Below are 19295 nucleotides of genomic sequence, written 5' to 3'. Positions count from 1 at the left end.
GCTGGGCCATCCATTGAGTATGGACCTTTTTTAAGGATCTTGATACAAATTCAAGTTGCTTGTCTAAATGTATACCATCGGAACAAAAGAGGGCTCTCTTAAAGATATATTGTATGATATCACTTATATGTGGAATCTAAAAAATAAAACAAACTAGTAAATATACAAAAAAGAAACAGACACAGATAATAGAGAACAAACTAGTGGTTACCAGTTGGGGGGGAGGGGCAAAACAGAGGTATTGGAGTAGAGTTGATTTACAATGTTGTGTTAGTTTCAGGTGTACAGCAAAGTGAATCAGGTGTGCATACACATATATCCACTCTTTTTTAGATTCTTTTCCCATACAGGTCATTGCAGAGTACTGAGTAGAGTTCCCTGTGCTATACAGTAGGTCCCTATTAGTTATCTACTTTTATATCCTATTGCTTTTCTTATCAGTTTGCATAAACTCTTTATGTAGAAAATATATCAACTTTGACATTTTATTGAAAACATTTTCCCATTTTAACATTTACTGTATGGTTTCTCGTGCATAGCATTTTTTATTTTTATATATTCAAATCTGCTGGTCTTTTGCTTTATAATGTCTTCTGTTATTTCTAAGCTTAGGAAATCTCCCCCCTTGTTGAAGTTTTATAAATAGATGTTGTATTTTCTTTTTTTTTTAATTTTCTCTCTTTTTTTTTTTTTTTTACTTATTTTTAAATTGAAGTATAGTTGATTTACAGTATCATGTTAGTTTCAGGTGTACAGCACAGTGATTCATTTATATGTATTGAACCTGGGCCATTGGCAGTGAAAACTCAGAATCCTAACCATTAGGCCACCAGGCAACTCCCTAAAGATTTAACTTTTAATCAGTCTAGAATTTACTTTGGTGTGTAGAATGAAGTGAGAAAACAATTTAGTTTACATATTTCTCGTCACTTGTCCCAACACTATTTATTGAATAATTTATGCCTGGCCAATGGTTTAATATGCTTTCTAATGGCATAATAGATTCTTATATAAAATAGGATCAATTTCCAAGTATCAAAAGCAAAACTTTTTAGACAAATTTTTGTCAAACTCCTGCTACATTTTATTAACTTGCTGCAAGGACACCAGCAAGGTGACTGAAACAAGTGTGCCCGTATAAAATGGAGGGGTTATATAGTGGAAGACAGAGTGCTTACATAGGTAAATAGATTATTTTTAAGTAAGAAAGATTTCCTTTTCATTTTACAAGGTCATAAAAACATCATGTCCAGATCAGTTGTTAAAAAAGAAATATGTGACAAGATGGTCCATTATCCTAGGTGTGCATTAAGCTTTGCTGATACGTTTTAGAATGATGTTGTCAGTTAATAAAAATAAATCATTGATATTTTTGATGGGAGTTATATTAAACTACTTATTTGGCTTCTGAGACTCCAAACTCTCCCAGGTTCTCTCCTATTTTATTAGCTGCTTCCTTTCAGTCTTCTCTAAAGGATCTTCTTCCTTGTCTCAAACTCTAAACACTGGTGGGCCCTGGGTGTCTCTCTGTGCATTCTCTCCATAGATGACCTCATCCAATCTTCTGCCTTTACATTCCAGCTACATGCTGATGGCCTGAGAAGTTCCCCTGAGTTTCAGATTCATGGAAACTGCCTGCTCAACATCTCCACTTGGAGTCTGATAGAAGTTTCAAATTTGACATCTTCAAAACACAGCTCTTGATTTCAGTCCCCCAACTCCTGCTCCTTTTCCAGTCTTCACCTCACCTCATTAAGTAACACTATGATCCAGCCAGTTGCTTCAAGACAAAAACCTAGTGGCCAACCTTGATTCTTCTCTTTCTCTTACCCCTCTTACTCAGCCCATCAGCAAATCTTTTATGTCTACCTCCAACCTATATCTGGATTCCACTTTTGATTACTCTACCCCACTACCCAATACAGGCCTATTTTTTCCAGCCTGAATCATTGAAATACCCTCCTCATTGATCTCACTATTCCCCCCTCACCTCTACCTTAACTATTCTCAGCACTGAGGCCAGACAAATCTTTTTAAAAAATGTAATTAGATCACATTCTCACCTGATCAAAATCTACCAATGGCTACCATCAGACTTAGGACAAAACCCAAAGTCCCTATGTGGTCTACAAGGCCCACATATGATCTGTCCCTCATTACCTCTGTCCTCATCCCCTACCAATGACCACCTCACTTGCTCTGCTTCAGCAACACTGGATTACTTTTTATTCCTGGAAGACGTCAAACATGGTTCCATGTCTGGGTCTTTGCATTTGCTGTTCCCTCTGCAAGAAACACTATTCCTCCCGACAGCCATATGGCTCTCCACTGCACTTTATTCAAATATCTGTTTAAATGTTACTTCTTCAGAGGCTTTTCATGACCCCTCTATTCTAAACAGCATCCCTGCCCTTCATTCTCACTTGACCCTGTTTTATTTTTATTCATTTCCTAACGTCGTTTAAGGGTAAGACTTTATTTGTTTGGTGTGTCAACTCCGTAAATATCTAAACACCATGTGGGCAGAGTCTTTGTGTCACTTACTGCTTGCATGGTTATCCTGAGTACCTAGAATTTTGTTAGGAATATAGTAGTTTGACTGATGACAGTCGTGATTAAACCTATATTATTTTGAAAATATGTAAATATTTGTAACAATGTCCTCCTGCTCAGAAACACAGCATATTTTTCCATTTTCTCAAGCTTCACTAAATATATCTCAATAAAATTTTGCTCTCTTCTTTGCATAGATGAAAGAAATTATGCATTAAGGCTATTTCTAAGATGTTTTATATTTTTGTTGTTACTGTGTATGGGCTCTCTATATTCATTTTTTTCTCACAACCATCTCAAATCTTTTTTAGAATTACATATAAATATATATTTTAAAAGTTTCTAGCTTATAATTTCAACTGTATGGAACGCTTTTGATTTCTGTGTGTTTATCTTACATTCATCCCCTTGTGTTTAATCAATTTTTAAATTATTTCTTTGGACCTATATAATGACTTCATCCCCAAATAAATGTCTTTTTATCTCTTCATTATTAATAATATACTTTTAATTTTGTATTATGTCATATTGTATTGGCTATAACTTTCAGAACAATATTAAGTAATATTCCTTCTTTTGTACATATTTTTAAATATATATATATATATTTATTTATTTTGGCTGCGTTGGGTCCTCATTGCTGCACGCGGGCTTTCTTCTAGTTGCGGCAAGCAGGGGCTACTCTTTGTTGCGGTGCGCGGGCTTCTCATGTGGTGGCTTCTCTTGCTGCGGAGTACGGGCTCTAGGCGCGTGGGCTTCAATAGTTGTGGCGCATGGGTTTACTTGCTCTGCGGCATGTGGGATCTTCCCAGCCAGGACTCGAACCTGTGTCCCCTGCATTGGCAGGCAGATTCTTAACCACTGCATGACCAGGAAGCCCCTTTTGTACATATTTTTAATGGTGATATCACTAATGTTTTACTATTACATATAATACTGGCTGTTAGTCTTAATCTTATACTTTTTCTTTCTTTTTTTTTTTAGAACACTATCCATCAATAGAATATACTAGTCATAGTTAGAAACAAAACATGAAAAAATGTCAAAAACATAATGTTGAACAAAGTAATTCAGATAACATGATTACATCTGTATACCTCAAAAAGAGGTACAATTATTTAATGTTAACAGAGGTCACTTCTTTGCATGGATGCAGCTAGAGAATGGAACGGAAACATGAGGGCAATACCTTAAGTATAGAGCATTATCTGTCTTTTATTCTGCATTCGCATTTAATTTTTGAAAAATTTATTGAGCTATATACATTTATCATTTGTACACATTTCTGTTTTAATGGAGTTTTTCTACAAAAAGCTGAACATTAAGAGTCAGATTTTCTTCTATTACATGTGTTAGAGGAATATCAGACTTCTTTTTTATTTTTATTTTTTTGAATTTTTGATTTTTATTTTATTTATTTTCTTATACAGCAGGTTCTTATTAGTTATCCGTTTATACAAATTAGTGTATATATGTCAATCCCAATCTCCCAGTTCATCCCACCACCACCACCCCTGCCCACCACTTTCCCCGCTTGGTGTCCATAAGTTTGTTCTCTACATCTGTGTCTCAATTTCTGCCCTGCAAACCAGTTCATCTGTATCATTTTTCTAGGTTCAACATATATGCATTAATATACGATATTTGTTTATCTCTTTCTGACTTACTTCACTCTGTATGACAGTCTCTAGATCCATCCACGTCTCAACAAATGACCCAATCTTGTTCCCTTTTAAGACTGAGTGATATTCCACTGTATATATGTACCACATCTTCTTTATCCATTCGTCTGTCAGTGGGCATTTAGGTTGCTTCCATGTCCTGGCTATTGTAAATAGTGCTGCAATGAACATTGGGGTGCATATGTCTTTTTGAGTTATGGTTTTCTCTGGGTATATCCCCAGTAGTGGGATTGCTGGGTCATATGGTAATTCTATTTTTAGTTTTTCAAGGAACCTCCATACTGTTCTCCATAGTGGCTGTATCAATTTACATTCCCACCAACAGTGCAAGAGGGTTCCCTTTTCTCCACACCCTCTCCAGCATTTGTTGTTTGTAGATTTTCTGATGATGCCCATTCTAACTGGTGTGAGATGATACCTCATTGTAGTTTTGATTTGCATTTCTTTAATAATTAATGATGTTGAGCAGCTTTTCATATACTTCTTGGCCATCTGTATGTTCTCTTTGGAGAAATGTCTATTTAGGTCATCTGCCCATTTTTGCATTGGGTTGCTTGTTTCTTTAATATTGAGCTGCATGAGCTGTTTATATATTTTGGAAATTAATCCTTTGTCCATTGATTCATTTGCAAATATTTTCTCCCATTCTGAGGGTTGTCTTTTCATCTTGTTTGTAGTTTCCTTTGCTGGGTAAAAGCTTTGAAGTTTCATTAGGTCCCATTTGTTTACTTTTGTTTTTATTTCCATTACTCCAGGAGGTGGGTCAAAAAACATCTTGCTGTGATTTATGTCAAAGAGTGTTCTTCTGGGCTTCCCTGCTGGCACAGTGTTTGAGAGTCCGCCTGCCGATGCAGGGGAGACGGGTTCGTGCCCCGGTCAGGGAAGACCCCACATGCCGTGGAGCGAGTGAGCCATGGCCGCTGAGCCTGCGCGTCCGGAGCCTGTGCTCCGCAAAGGGAGAGGCCACAACAGTGAGAGACCCGCGTACCACAAAAAAAAAAAAAAAGTTCTTCCTATGTTTTCCTCTAAGAGTTTTATAGCGTCCGGTTTTCCATTTAGGTCTCGAAACCATTTTGAGTTTATTTTTGTGTATGGTGTTAGGGAGTGTTTTTAATTTCATTCTTTTACATGTAGCTGTCCAGTTTTCCCAGCATCACGTATTGAAGAGACTGTCTTTTCTCCATTGTATATCCTTGCCTCCTTTGTCATAGATTAGTTGACCAAAATTGCATGGGTTTCTCTCTGGGATTTATATCTTGTACCATTGATCTATATTTCTGTTTTTGTGCCAGTACCATACTGTCTTGATTACTGTAGCTTTGTAGTATAGTCTGAAGTCAGGGAGTCTGATTCCTCCAGCTCCATTTTTTCCCCACAAGACTGCTTTGGCTATTCAGGGTCTTTTCTGTCTCCATACAAATTTTAAGTTTTTTTGTTCTAGTTCCGTAAAAATGCCATTGGTAATTTGATAGGGATTGCATTGAATCTGTAGATTGCTTTGCGTAGTATAGTCATTTTCACAATATTAATTCTTCCAATCCAAGAACATGGTATATCTCTCCATCTGTCGGTATCATTTTTAATTTTGTTCATCAGTGTCTTATAGTTTTTGGCATACAGGTCTTTTGTCTCCCTAGGTAGGTTAATTCCTAGGTATTTTATTCTTTTTGTTGCAGTGGTAAATGGGAGTGTTTCCTTAATTTCTCTTTCAGATTTTTCATCATTAGTGTATAGGAATGCAAGAGATTTCTGTGCATTCATTTTGTATCCTGCAACTTTACCAAATTCATTGATTAGCTCTAGTAGTTTTCTGGTGGCATCCTTAGGATTCTCTAAGTATAGAGAATACATGTAAAGTGTTAGCTCTTCTCTAAATGTTTGATAAAATTCACCTGTGAAGGCATCTGGTCCTGGATTTTTGTTTGTTGGAAGATTTTTAATCACAGTTTCAATTTCATTACTTGTGATTGGTCTGTTCATATTTTCTGTTTCTTCCTGGTTCAGTCTTGGAAGGTTATACCTTTCTAAGAATTTGTCCATTTCTTCCAGGTTGTCCATTTTATTGGCAAAGAGTTGCTTGTAGTAGTTTCTTAGGATGCTTTGTATTTCTGTGGTGTCTGTTGTAGCTTCTTTTTCATTTCTAATTTTTTTGGTTTGAGTCCTCTCCCTCTTTTTCTTGATGAGTCTGGCTAATGGTTTATCAATTTTGTTTACCTTCTCAAAGAACCAGCTTTTAGTTTTATTGATCTTTGCTATTGTTTTCTATTTCATTTATTTCTGCTCTGACCTTTATGATTTCTTTCCTTCACTAACTTTGGGTTTTGTTTGTTCTTCTTTCTCTAATTCCTTTAGGTGTAAGGTTAGATTGTTTATTTGAGGTGTTTGTTGTTTCTTGAGGTAGAATTTTATTGCTATAAACTTCCCTCTTAGAACTGCTTTTGCTGCATCCAATAGGCTTTGGATCATCGTGTTTTCATTGTCATTTGTCTCTAGGTATTTTTTGATTTGCTCTTTGGTTTCTTCAGTGATCTCTTGGTTATTTAGTAACCTATTGTTTAGCCTCCATGTGTTTGTGTTTTTTATGTTCTTTACCCTGTAATTCATTTCTAATCTCATAGCGTTGTGGTCAGAAAAGATGCTTGATATGATTTCAATTTTCTTAAATTTACTGAGGCTTGATGTGTGACCCGAGATGTGATCTATCTTGCAGAATGTTCCATGCGCAATTGAAAAGAAAGTGTAATCTGCTGTTTTGGATGGACTGTCCCATAAATATCAACTAAATCTATCTGGTTTATTGTGTCATTTAAAGCTTGTGCTTCATTATTCATTTTCTGTCTGGATGATCTGCCCATTGGTGTAAGTGAGGTGTTAAAGTCCCCCACTATTGTTGTGTTACTGTTGATTTCCTCTTTTATAGCTGTTAGCAGTTGCCTTGTATATTATGGTGCTCCTATGTTGGGTGCATATAGATTTATAATTGTTTTCTCTTCTTCTTGGATTTGTCCCTTGATCATTATGTAGTGTCCTTCCTTGTCTCTTGTAATATTCTTTATTTTAAAATCTATTTTATCTGATATGAATATTGCTACTCCAGCTTTCTTTTGATTCCCATTTGCATGGAATATCTTTTTCCATCCCCTCACTTTCAGTCTGTACATGTCCCTAGGTCTGAAGTGGGTCTCTCATAGATAAGATATATATGGGTCTTGTTTTTGTATCCATTCAGTGAGCCTGTGTCTTTTGATTGGAGCATTTAATCCATTCACGTTTAAGGTAATTATCGGTATGTGTGTTCCTATTACCATTTTCTTAATTGTTTTGAGTTTGTTTTTGTAGGTCCTTTTCTTCTCTTGTGTTTCGCCCTTAGAGAATTTCCTTTAGCATTTGTTGTAGAGCTGGTTTGGTGGTGCTGAATTCTTTTAGCTTTTGCTTGTCTGTAAAGCTTTTGATTTCTCCGTCGAATCTCAATGAGATCCTTGCCGGGTAGAGTAATCTTGGTTATAGGTTCCTCTCTTTCATCACTTTAAATATGTCATGCCACTCCCTTCTGGATCGTAGAGTTTCTGCTGAGAAATCAGCTGTTAACCTTATGGGAGTTCCCTTGTATGCTATTTGTTGTTTTTCCCTTGCTGCTTTCAGTAGTTTTTCTTTGTCTTTAATTTTTGCCAATTTGATTACTATGTGTCTCAGCGTGTTTCTCCTTTGGTTTATCTGGTATGCTCACTATGCTTCCTGCACTTGGGTGGCTATTTCCTTTCTCATGTTAGGGAAGTTTTCGACTATAATCTCTTCAAATATTTTCTCAGGTCCTTTCTCTCTCTCTTCTCCTTCTGGGACCCCTATGATGCGAATGTTGTTGCCTTTAATGTTGTCCCAGAGGTCTGTTAGGGTGTCTTCATTTCTTTTCATTATTTTTTCTTTATTCTGTTCCACAGCAGTGAATTCCACCATTCTGTCTTCCGGTCGCTTATCTGTTCTTCTGCCTCAGTTATTCTGCTATTGATTCCTTCTAGTATAGTTTTCATTTCAGTTATTGTATTGTTCATCTCTGTTTGTTTGTTCTTTAATTCTTCTAGGTGTTTGTTAAACATTTCTTGCATCTTCTCTATCTTTGCCTCCATTCTTTTTCTGCGGTCCTGGATCATCTTCACTATCACTATTCTGAATTCTTTTTCTGGATGGTTGCCTATCTCCACTTCATTTAGTTGTTTTTCTGGGATTTTATCTTGTTCCTTCACCTGGTACATAGCCCTCTGGCTTTTCATCTTGTCTATCTTTCTGTGAATGTGGTTTTTGTTCCACAGGCTGCAGGATTATAGTTCTTCTTGCTTCTGCTGTCTGCCCTTACTTTTTCTTACATTAAAGAAATATTATTTCTACTCTTAAAATAATGTTAGTAGGGATTGGTGTTGAATCTTATCAAATACACTTTAAGCATCTATAGAAGTAATTTTTTTGTATTTCATGTAATGATTTAATGTATTATGTTAATAACTGTACTTTTATTTAATGATTTCTACCCCCCTGACTATGGTGGCTTATTCCTTTACATACTGCATAATGCAAGTTGATAATATTTGCTTGGCAAAATTGTGGCCATTTTATGTCTCTCAGTATGTATTGCTGGATATCTTAATCCAGTGTTTTCATGCTGCTCTTTCTTCCCTTTCCTGTCTACCAACCATTTCACTATTTCTACCAACCCTTATTATTATTTGCCAATAGATAAAAGGGAAGAAACCAATAGTCTGCTTCAGAATCTTGTCTCAAAATTTAAAGTAGCGTTGTTATCATCTTAATGAGTAAAATGTACCAGGTGGTGAATATCTATAGAGGAAGGTTCCCATGAAGCTGGGTTAGCAGGATATCACCTTCCATTATAGATGAAGGCCTGTCCAGCCTCCATTTGACATTTGCTAATGGGAACATTTGCTAATGGGAACAGTTTTTTGAGGGCCTTTCTTGTGTCAGGCACCTTACTTGTACTATAGTATTAAAACTTCACACTAATCCTAGGAACTGCATATTAATATTCCCATTTTACAGATGGGGAAACTAAAGCAGGGAAGGGGTAAATAATATGAACCAGTTCAAACAGCTGTTGGGTGGCAGAGCTGGAATTGCAACACAGGGCTGTCTGGCTCCAAAGTCCACTCTCTTTCTATATAGCTACAAGGCTCACAGGACATTCTCTGAAGAAGCAATGGCTCAGTAAAGAGGATAAGATATGGCCATAGATAACTACACTACAAGACAGGATATAATGACTGTCATGAAAGAGGGCCAAGCACAATGTTTTCCGTTGTGCTTCAGATTCACTTGGAGACTGTGGAGAGCCTTTAGGAAGGGAGTGGCATAGAATGGGGAGGAGGGTCTTCTGGGCTGAGAGAGTGGTTAAGGGTGAAGGCACATAATCAGGAAAGCCTAGGACATGTGTAGGGAAGAGAGAGCCATGCTCTTTGGTTGGTGTATTGTGTTCATGCTGCTATGTAATTGAAGATGAGGCTGGAAACTTAGATTGGGTTCCTACTGTGGAACCTAAAAGGTGAAGGGGTTTATTTTTATTTTATTTTATTTTATTGTTTTTTTGCGGTACGCGGGCCTCTCACTGCTGTGGCCTCTCCCGTTGCGGAGCACAGGCTCCGGACGCGCAGGCTCAGCGGCCGTGGCTCACGGGCCCAGCCGCTCTGCGGCATGTGGGATCTTCCCAGACCGGGGCACGAACCTGCGTCCCCTGCATCGGCAGGCAGACTCTCGACCACTGCGTCACCAGGGAAGCCCGACGGGGTTTATTTTTTTAAGGGTAGGCCATAGGGAAGCATTGTAATTATTTAAACGAGGGGCTAACAAAGTCAGATTAACATGGATCAAAGAGGGTAAAGATGGGAAAATGAGAATTCTGTAAGTGGCTATAAACAATACAGACAAGACATAAAGGGAGAATGGTTGAAGAGTGGCAGTAGGCATAGGAGGCTGGGATCTGATTTAGGGTCAGATACAGGGTAGGTTTGTTAAGTTTGTGCAGATAGCACGCTGGGAGCACAGGAGTGGCAGAATCAAAGATGCCTTCAGGTCACTGGAAGATTTAGACACTGGAAGAAGGGCTGGGCCACTAACAGAATGATAGATATTCGAGACAAGACTGGTTGGTGAGTGAAGAGCTTCTGAAACACCGAGATGGAAGATGGATGTCTCTTGAGAGTTCAGTTTGGGGTCATCTGCCTAAAAATGATAACTGACGTTGTGGGAGGTCATTAATGTCTTTTAAGGGAATGGTCTTAGTGATGGTTGGAGAGCTGAAGCCAAGCAGAGATTCTCAGTCCTAGTTGCACACCAAAATGACCTATGGATCTTAAAACAAAACCAAATTAAAATAAAGTAGCTGAAAAAACTCTGTCTCTACATCTGTTGACTCAGAATCTCAGGAGCCCAGATCCCTGAATAATTTTATAGGCTAATCTGTTAGACAGTCAGAATTGAGAACCACTGAGTAAGGGGTAGATATTGGCTGTAAGTAGGGAAGGAAGAAAGAGTGATACAGGTCTCCTTCCTAACCTGGAAATATGATGTGCCATCTGGGTTTCTCTAAATTTCCTCTTTCACATCCTTCAAGCATCTCTTCAATTTGCAGATTCGATCAATATCTAGGTAATACTCTAACTGAGAACTTTCTGGTTGCTTTAGCAGGCATGCATCCCTCTTATCATTGAATGTTAAAGAATCAGAGGGTGTGAGAGCTGGAAGGAAACAGTTGTTTTAGTCCAGGGGTTTGCAAACTTTCTTTAGCATGGGATACCTTTCAGAAAGTCTTATATGAAACACCAATGTGGAAACAAAGAAAAGTAGAAGTGTTCTGAGAGAACCACAGCCTAGAACCCACTTACTTTTCCCACTCGCCCCAAGCGGGGACTTTAGAGAATTCTTCCAGATCAAGATCTTTATCCCACCGGTTTGATCTAACCTCCCCCGTTTCAGGTAAGGAGACAGGTTTTTGAGTAGTGAAGTAACTGATCTCACGTGGCAAATGAGTTAGGGTAGATTTCCTAAGTCCTTATACAGTTTTCCTTCCTTCACAGGGTCTCCCCCTCTAACATCACCCTAAAAATCCATGTTCCATTTCAACAGAGAAAGGTGCGCAGGGAATCATTACCCACAGCAGCTATGGTACAAGGTTAAGTGAGGGAAGAGGCTGCAGCTCCTGACTGCCCTGAATGATGTGCTTTATCTGCGAGGATCTCATCTGTACTGCTCCAGTTTCTGCTCTCTCTGGTGATTCTGAGTGGCCTGTAAACTCGTTATCTGGACAACTCAGGGAGATAAAAGGCCTTGTTAGTTTTAAAGGGAAAGTTTCAGTGGTTGAAATTTTGTCAGCAGGGTGGGCATGAAAAACCTTTTTTTTTATACGTATCTGAGGAAAAAAGTGATGAGACCTAAGGAATTATAATTGAAGATGAGAATGGTTAAGTGTCTCTTGCATATTTTATGTGACTCTCAAAAGAGGCTACTCTGAGGCGTATTGGGCATTTAATATACTTTTGGCATCTAATGTATTTCCTAATTATCCCAAAGCCATCTCCTGGCTGCAACTCAACTCCTTGGGAATGTTTGTCACAACAGGAGGAACCAAAAATTCTAAGGAGGCTAAGGTACCTTTCTGGCTTTGAGGAGCATTAACTCTGAAGTCCTCTATCTTCTAAAATTTATTCAGAAACTTGAAGGATTCTTCCCAAACAATTGCATCGAGGAGATTTGACTGTCATGCTATTTATTTGTACTACGTGCCTTTGTTGAGTTGAGTTGCTAATATTTAGTCGTATAATCGTGGCTTTAGATGAGATCATGAAAAGCTAGTCCATTTCTCTGTTACTATGCAGGAACATATTCAGTCACAGAAGACTGCATTCATCTTTTTAAGGAGACTTGGAGCATGATGGTCCTTTTCTTAGTGCCAGGTTTCTATTCTGCAGATTCTATAGGCTGCTATTTAACTCACAACTTCTTGTTCAAGTCTCAGAAAAGAGTGGTTTTTATTTCTAAATTATCTCCCAGCATCCTGTAAGAATATGCACTTCTTTCATTTCTGGCATCGTTGCAAATTTTCTTCATCAATATTGTAAGGAAGGGCCTGGTCTTTGTGTCCATGGGGGAGGCAGTGCTCTAACTACAGATACATCTTTAATTTATGGTAAGTCAGCAGCAAAACTGTCAGCTTGGAGGCTCTTCCCCAGCTATGGCACCTCACGTGGATGACTAAACCTCACAGGCTACTTTGCGTGGCGACCCATCGTGCAGGTGGTTATCTTAGTACTGAGCTGTGTCTCTGAGTCCAACTCACATTTATTCACGTAGTAGTACTAAAAAATAAAATTAAAAGTTTAATAAATGAATAATTCAGCTAACACATTCAGTCCTTAATATCTGGAAAATTCATGCTGTTAACATTTTCTCCCTGACTCTCCCTCCTTCTTCCTTTAATTTATATCAGCGGCCAGAGCAGCTGTGGATTGAAATACATATGTATTAATTTCCAGATTCCAGCCTTTGCTTCTCCTCCTCCCTTTCTCCTCTGCTTTTGGCCACTCAGTATCCGCAGAGACTGGGGCTGGTGCCTTAGCCCTGCACACTGACGAGACGTTTACCCCAGCTATACATGTTGTCCGGGGGCTGTGGCTAGAGGTATATAATTATCATGATAGCGCAGCTATCAGAGAATTCCCAGTGTACAAAGTACACTCACCTTCATTATATCCAGAGATGACAAGGCTTGAATCCACACAGGGCAACTCCCTCCTACCAGGATACTCAAGGAACACTTTGAAGAATGTGCTGAACTCAGTATTTCCCTAAATTCCCTGGTGAAGAGCATTACCTGAGCCCTTGTTAAATAATCAGATTCCTGGACCCCGTATAGACCTATTAAAAATGAACATCTAGGGAAAGGGCCTGGGAATCTGTGTTTATGACAATAGCCCTAGATGATTCTCATCACCAGACAAGGCTAGAAAACACTGCTCTGGAAAGATTTCCATTGTCCTCAGTGGCTCAGTGCCGGCAGTCCTGGGAGGACCCAATGACCAAAGTGCTGGGCATTTATATGTTGCCAGAGGTATGTCAACAGCCAGGTGCAAAGAGAGGCTGGGTGCCAGAGATTCTACCCAGGCTACATCCTTGCTCCTAGAGCAGTACTCCAGATGGTGGTGAATCCTGAGGAACTGAGGAGTTAAGAGGAAGGGGCAGGGTGTCTCTCAGTAACAGCGATTGACCCCCTTTTTTTTTGGCTGTGCCAGGTGGCTTGCGGGATCTTAGTTCCCTCACCAGCTAATCGAACCTGGCCCCTGGCAGTGGAAGCCCAGAGTCCCAACCACTGGAGCACTAGGGAATTCCCTTGACCCCCTCTTAATTGTCTTGGGCCCAACCTAGGTTTGTAGTTTGGAGGTGTTCTTCCTCCCAGGAGTGTTGACAGGTCCATTAGTAGAGCTATTCCTCCACTTCCCAGAGAATCTTCCCTGCTCCAGGGAAGAAATGGACCAGCTTTTCATGATCTCATCTAAAGCCATGATTATATGACTAAATATTAGCAACTCAACTCAACAAAGGCACGTAGTACAAATAAATAGCATGACAGTTAAATCTCCTCGATGCAATTGTTCGGGAAGAATCCTTCAAGTTTCTGAATAAATTTTAGTCTTGGAGAGAATGTGGTGGTGACGGACCCTTGGGAGCAGAGGGGCAGGTAGAACCTGAAGTTCTAGAAGCTGCAACTTGAGACCTTTCACATTTCTGGGGTTATATAAGGCAGCAAGGTGCTAGGGTTCAACATGTTGTACTTTGGTTAATCCTAATTCATCATATTGAAGGACGATGGTTCCTGTTCTATACCTCAAATTTTAGCTTCCCATGGTGATATTAGGTATTTATAGAGCAAATTTGAGCATAAAATTTTAGATTCCCAATGATCTTGTGCCTTTTTTATTTTTAGAGGATAAATGACCATTGAATTGAAATAAAACCAAAGTTAGCTTTTAGTTTTAAACCATTACTGTGTATTTTATTTCTAATAACAATCATGTCACTCTGGGATTGATGAATTTGAAGAAACACAGAAATTTATTGGCTGTGGCTGTGAATCTAGTGATGTGGAGGTGCTGGATTTATGTATGTTAATTTGATTCATATGCAAGTCAAAACATGCATATTTTTAATCAGCAGATGGTTTAATATGCTTTCCACATTTGTAAAAAATGAAAAGTACTGAAAGCTATTTTTTGCCTTGTCACTCATTCTGTTGACAGTATTTATGGTGAACCCAGTGAATGTGGTGCATTTGGGTATAAGACAGAGTTACAAACACAGTAGAAAATAGGTCCCTTTTGTAGGAGAAGATAGGATAAGCGTGGACACAGATTTTGCTCACTTTATGCTTTGAGGAGTGTTTCTCTAAGATTGTATGTGTCATTTGAACTTTTATGACTCAAGTGGATTTCTTGTATATTAAAATTTCAGAGCTGCTTTATAACTATTTTTGTTTGACCTTCCATTGCCATTTTGTACTAAAGTTATTCATTCATTCACTCATTTATTCAGCAAATAATATTATACACCCAGCACGTGTGGCATACTTGCAAGGCAACACACTACACAAAAATTTGATCCCTGCCCTCAAGGAGTTTGTGGTCTAATAGAAAAGGTTGCTGAGTGATTGATATAAAACCTCAGATCATCACCTTAGAAGGTAGCTAATCCTCTCACCACTGTATCCCCAACTCACCGCAGCTATGTTGGATTCTCCTAGAAGTCTTGAGAGGGCCCAGAGCTCCTCTGGGAAGAGAGAAACACAGGTGGCTGGTCTCCTGTGTGAGACTGTGCACTAGAGAGCAGCCTCAGCTTCCTGATACCTCTTTCCAGAGGGTGTTCTGCTCTCAACAGCCTTTGTTGTGTTGCTCCTGATCACTTAGCCAACAATTACGTTTACAGGGGCAGCTCCTTGTTTAAAAGAATGCTTGGATAAATCCCTCTGTAAAACAGATCCTTTTATATGCAATCATCTCTACGTTTATTTTTACACTTCTATTAGATTTCCTGAAGTGAGGACACACACAGCTCATAGCCTTAGAATGCATATATTGGACATTTAATTTTGATCATATTTAGACTTGAGTAACTTATTTCTATATTTTGAACTATTCTTCAGTTTGTTGTTAAAAGTGTAGACTTTTTTATTGTGCTAAAATATATAGAACATAAAATTTACCATTTTAACCATTTCTAAGCATATAGTTCAGTGGCATTAAGTATTCACAGTGTTCTGCAACCATCACCACTATTCATTTCCAGAATTTTTCATCATCTCAAACAGAAACTCTGTATCTATTAAACAATAACTCTTCATTCTCTTTCCCCTCAATCCCTAGTAATCTCTATTCTACTTTGTGTCTCTATGAATTTGCCTTTCTTAGGTACTTCATATAAGTAGAATCATACAATATGTGTCCGTATGTGTCCGTCTTATTTCACTTAGCATGTTTTCAAGATTCAGCCATGCTGTAGCATGTATCAAAATGTCCTTCCTTTTTAAGGCTGAGTAATATTCCATTGTATATATACTGTATCAGGGCTTCCCTGGTGGCGCAGTGGTTGGGAGTCTGCCTGCTAATGCAGGGGACAAGGGCTTGAGCCCTGGTCTGGGAGGATCCCACATGCCGCGGAGCAACTGGGCCCGTGAGCCACAACTACTGAGCCTGCGCGTCTGGAGCCTGTGCTCCGCAACGAGAGAGGCCGCAATAGTGAGAGGCCCGTGAACCGCGATGAAGAGTGGCCCCTGCTTGCCACAACTAGAGAAAGCCCTCGCACAGAAACGAAGACCCAACACAGCAAAAATAAATAAATTAATTAATATACTGTATCTTGTTTATCCATTCATCTATTGAGGGACACTGGGCTATTTCCACATTTTGGCTCTCCTGCTGCTATGAGCATTGGTAAGCAAGTATCTCTTTGGTTCCCTGCTTTCATTTCTTTTGGGTATATACCTGGGAATGGAATTGCTGAATCATATGTTAATTCTGTTTAACTTTTTGAGGAACTGCCAAAGTGTTTTCCACAATGGTTATACCATTGTGGTTAATTATAAATTTTAAAACTTATTCTTTCAGAGTCCTGGACTCATTCAAATAAATGATTCAGATATAAGACATTCAGTCTTCATAAATGGAACTGGTTTTTGTCCCTAGTAGTTGCACCTTAATGCTACTACTACAGAAAAGAAAAAAAAAAAAAGAAAAGGAAAAATAGAACTGGAAGAAGTTTTTGCGGTATGCGGGCCTCTCATTGTTGTGGCCTCTCCCGTTGCGGAGCACAGGCTCCGGATGCGCAGGCTCAGCGGCCATTGTTCATGGGCCCAGCCGCTCCGCGGCATGTGGGATCTTCCCGAACCGGGGCACGAACCTGTGTCCCCTGCATCGGCAGACGGACTCTCAACCACTGCGCCACCAGGGAAGCCCTGGAAGAAGTTTTTTTATGACTCTGTATCACACTGTACTTCGTTGGAATTGTAGCACTTAGTCCATTCTGACCTGTGTCCTTACCTCTGTCTATTTCTTCCAGTTCAGTCTTAGGGCAGAAATTATGACTACAGGTGCCTTAATGGGAGATGTGCTCAGTAAATATTTGTTGTTGAATCGATTGATTCTGCCTAATAAAACCTAAATGGATATCTGATGAATCTGCTAATATCTATTCCCTGCTTCTGGACATTAAGTTCAATGTTCCACCAATTATAGTTCCATTGGGAAGAGATATATCACAGAAGCAAAGTTTTTAGACGGTGAAAGAAACCAAATGGTGAAAGAGGAAATTACTAGATATGATTAGCATCCCTAGTGTTAAATGGGGGCAGATTTTTATAAGGAGTTGAAATGCTTAACTGCAATATAATTTGATTTGGTGATGGATGAAAAGAAGGATGGAGTTTGTGGGGTGGGAATGGAATTTTGAGATTGTTTGGAGGTAGGAGTGAGTTAGGAATGTAAGGGAGCAAGCAAGGATGTTTGTCTTAGGAGAAAGGAAACTAAGACCGATACGTGGTGGAAAAGGAAAACACTCAAGGGTTAGAGATACGGGGCAACGAGGTTAGAATCTTGACTGATAACCACAGCCTGGAAAATGAGTTGGACTTGTTTCTATTCTGATGGGGGATTTCTCCGCACTATTTGGGGGCACTGGCAAATGGAAAATGTAGTAGGTTTAAGTTTTTTTCTCTACCGAATGAGATCAATCATACAAAAATATTTGTTAATGAAGAAAATATATCAAAATATGGACAGTTTTCTTTGTAAATGTCATGTCGGAGTCTTTAAAATTTTTTTCTGAATTTTCTAAATATTGTATAATAAGGCTATCCTACTTTGGAAATCAGAAGAAAAGTTAACATTTTTCTCTGAAAGTGCAGTTTCAGAAGTTCACCTAGGACTTCCCTGGTGGCACAGTGGTTGAGAATCCTCCTGCCAATGCAGGGGACACGGGTTCGAGACCTAGTCCAGGAAGATCCCACATGCCGCGGAGCAACTAAGCCTGAGCGCCTCAACTACTGAGCCCACGTGCCACTACTGCTGAGCCCACATGCCACAACTACTGAAGCCCATGTGCCTAGAGCCCGTGCTCTGCAACAGGAGAAGCCACTGCAATGAGAAGCCCGTGCACCACAATGAAAACTAGCCCCCGCTCGCCGCAACTAGAGAAAGCCCACGCACAGCAACGAAGACCCAACGCAGCCAAAAATAAAATAAATAAGTTATAAAAAAAAAGTTCACAAAGTGTTGATTAGGAATTTTTTGGTCTAAGCCATTGAAGCAGGCTGATTTAATCAGAAGGGAAATTTACTCGAGGAAATAAGCTAGTTTACGGAACTAGAGGGAGGGCAGAAGAACCAGGAGGACCCCGAAGGTCCCAAGGGCAGCCTCAGACTTGTCCAGGGGCTGCAATTAATGAACTCCAGGTAGTTTTTGTCTTTTCCTCCCTCTGTGCAGTAGCATGAAGGGAACTTCTGACTGGCCAAATGTGTGTCATGCATCTGCCCCTGGTAAGGTGAGGGTAGGGCCTGGCACCTTGATTCAGAGGGAGGCCTCGCTGACTATTTCCAAAGCAGTAGGAAATTGAGGTTATATTTCCAAAAGAAGGTGAAACAGCAACATCGACAAAATCAACGCCTGTGCTGTCATGTTTTGTAAAAGATAGAATTCATCTTATTACACAAGCAATTATAATTGATTTTTAAAAGTGAAACAACTGTGTTCTACATATGCTTGTTTAATCATATTTATGAGACAGATATTCTTTCTTTTTATGTTTTTCCTGGGGCCCTGAAAACTAGACTTCCTTAATGGGTACGTGTGGGCGTGGGGTGAGAGGCGCACGGGGTGATACTGATTCTGGGGGATCCTTTGTTTTTTAGAGAAATGTAATATTTTAATTTACTCACTTTTTGATGAAAGAACAGTAGGCACAATATTGGATTCATTAACTACAACAAATATTTATATTATGGCCAATTAAAAATGTTTTCAGTTGACCTCAATAGATAATGGATTTGAGGTGGAATGACTTGTTTTAATCAAGGTTCTTTGATTTGCAAATGTGAGATGCCTACTCCAAAGTAGCTAAAGCCAAAATGGGGTGCAATGGAAGAATTCTGTCTAAAAACTTCTTAAACCTCAAGGATAGGGTCCTCTTGAAGAAATCCAGAAATAGAAAGCCTTTAGCAGGGCCGGAAGCTTTTCAGAGCACAAAATGTACAACAGTTTGTGTGGCCCACGTTGTCAGAGACTCTGCCCCTGTTTCTCTTGGTGTTTGTGCTTCCTTCCTCTTTCTGCAGAGAGAGTGTGAGAGTCTTCCTCCTGGAAACACAGGCCCCTCAGCTCTCCCAAAAAACATCACCTCCATTTCAGCCACATGCAGGGATTCCTTTGTTAAGGAACTCCAACATGGAGAGAGACAGACTCTGGGGCTGGCCTGGCGTGGATCCACCCAGGCCTGTCAGCCGTGAAGTGTGAGTGTGGTTGG

Source organism: Monodon monoceros, unplaced genomic scaffold (genome assembly GCF_005190385.1).
Source record: "Monodon monoceros isolate NGI ecotype Baffin Bay Population unplaced genomic scaffold, NGI_Narwhal_1 Super_Scaffold_20, whole genome shotgun sequence".
Taxonomy (NCBI): domain Eukaryota; kingdom Metazoa; phylum Chordata; class Mammalia; order Artiodactyla; family Monodontidae; genus Monodon; species Monodon monoceros.
This window is presented reverse-complemented; position numbering follows the sequence as displayed.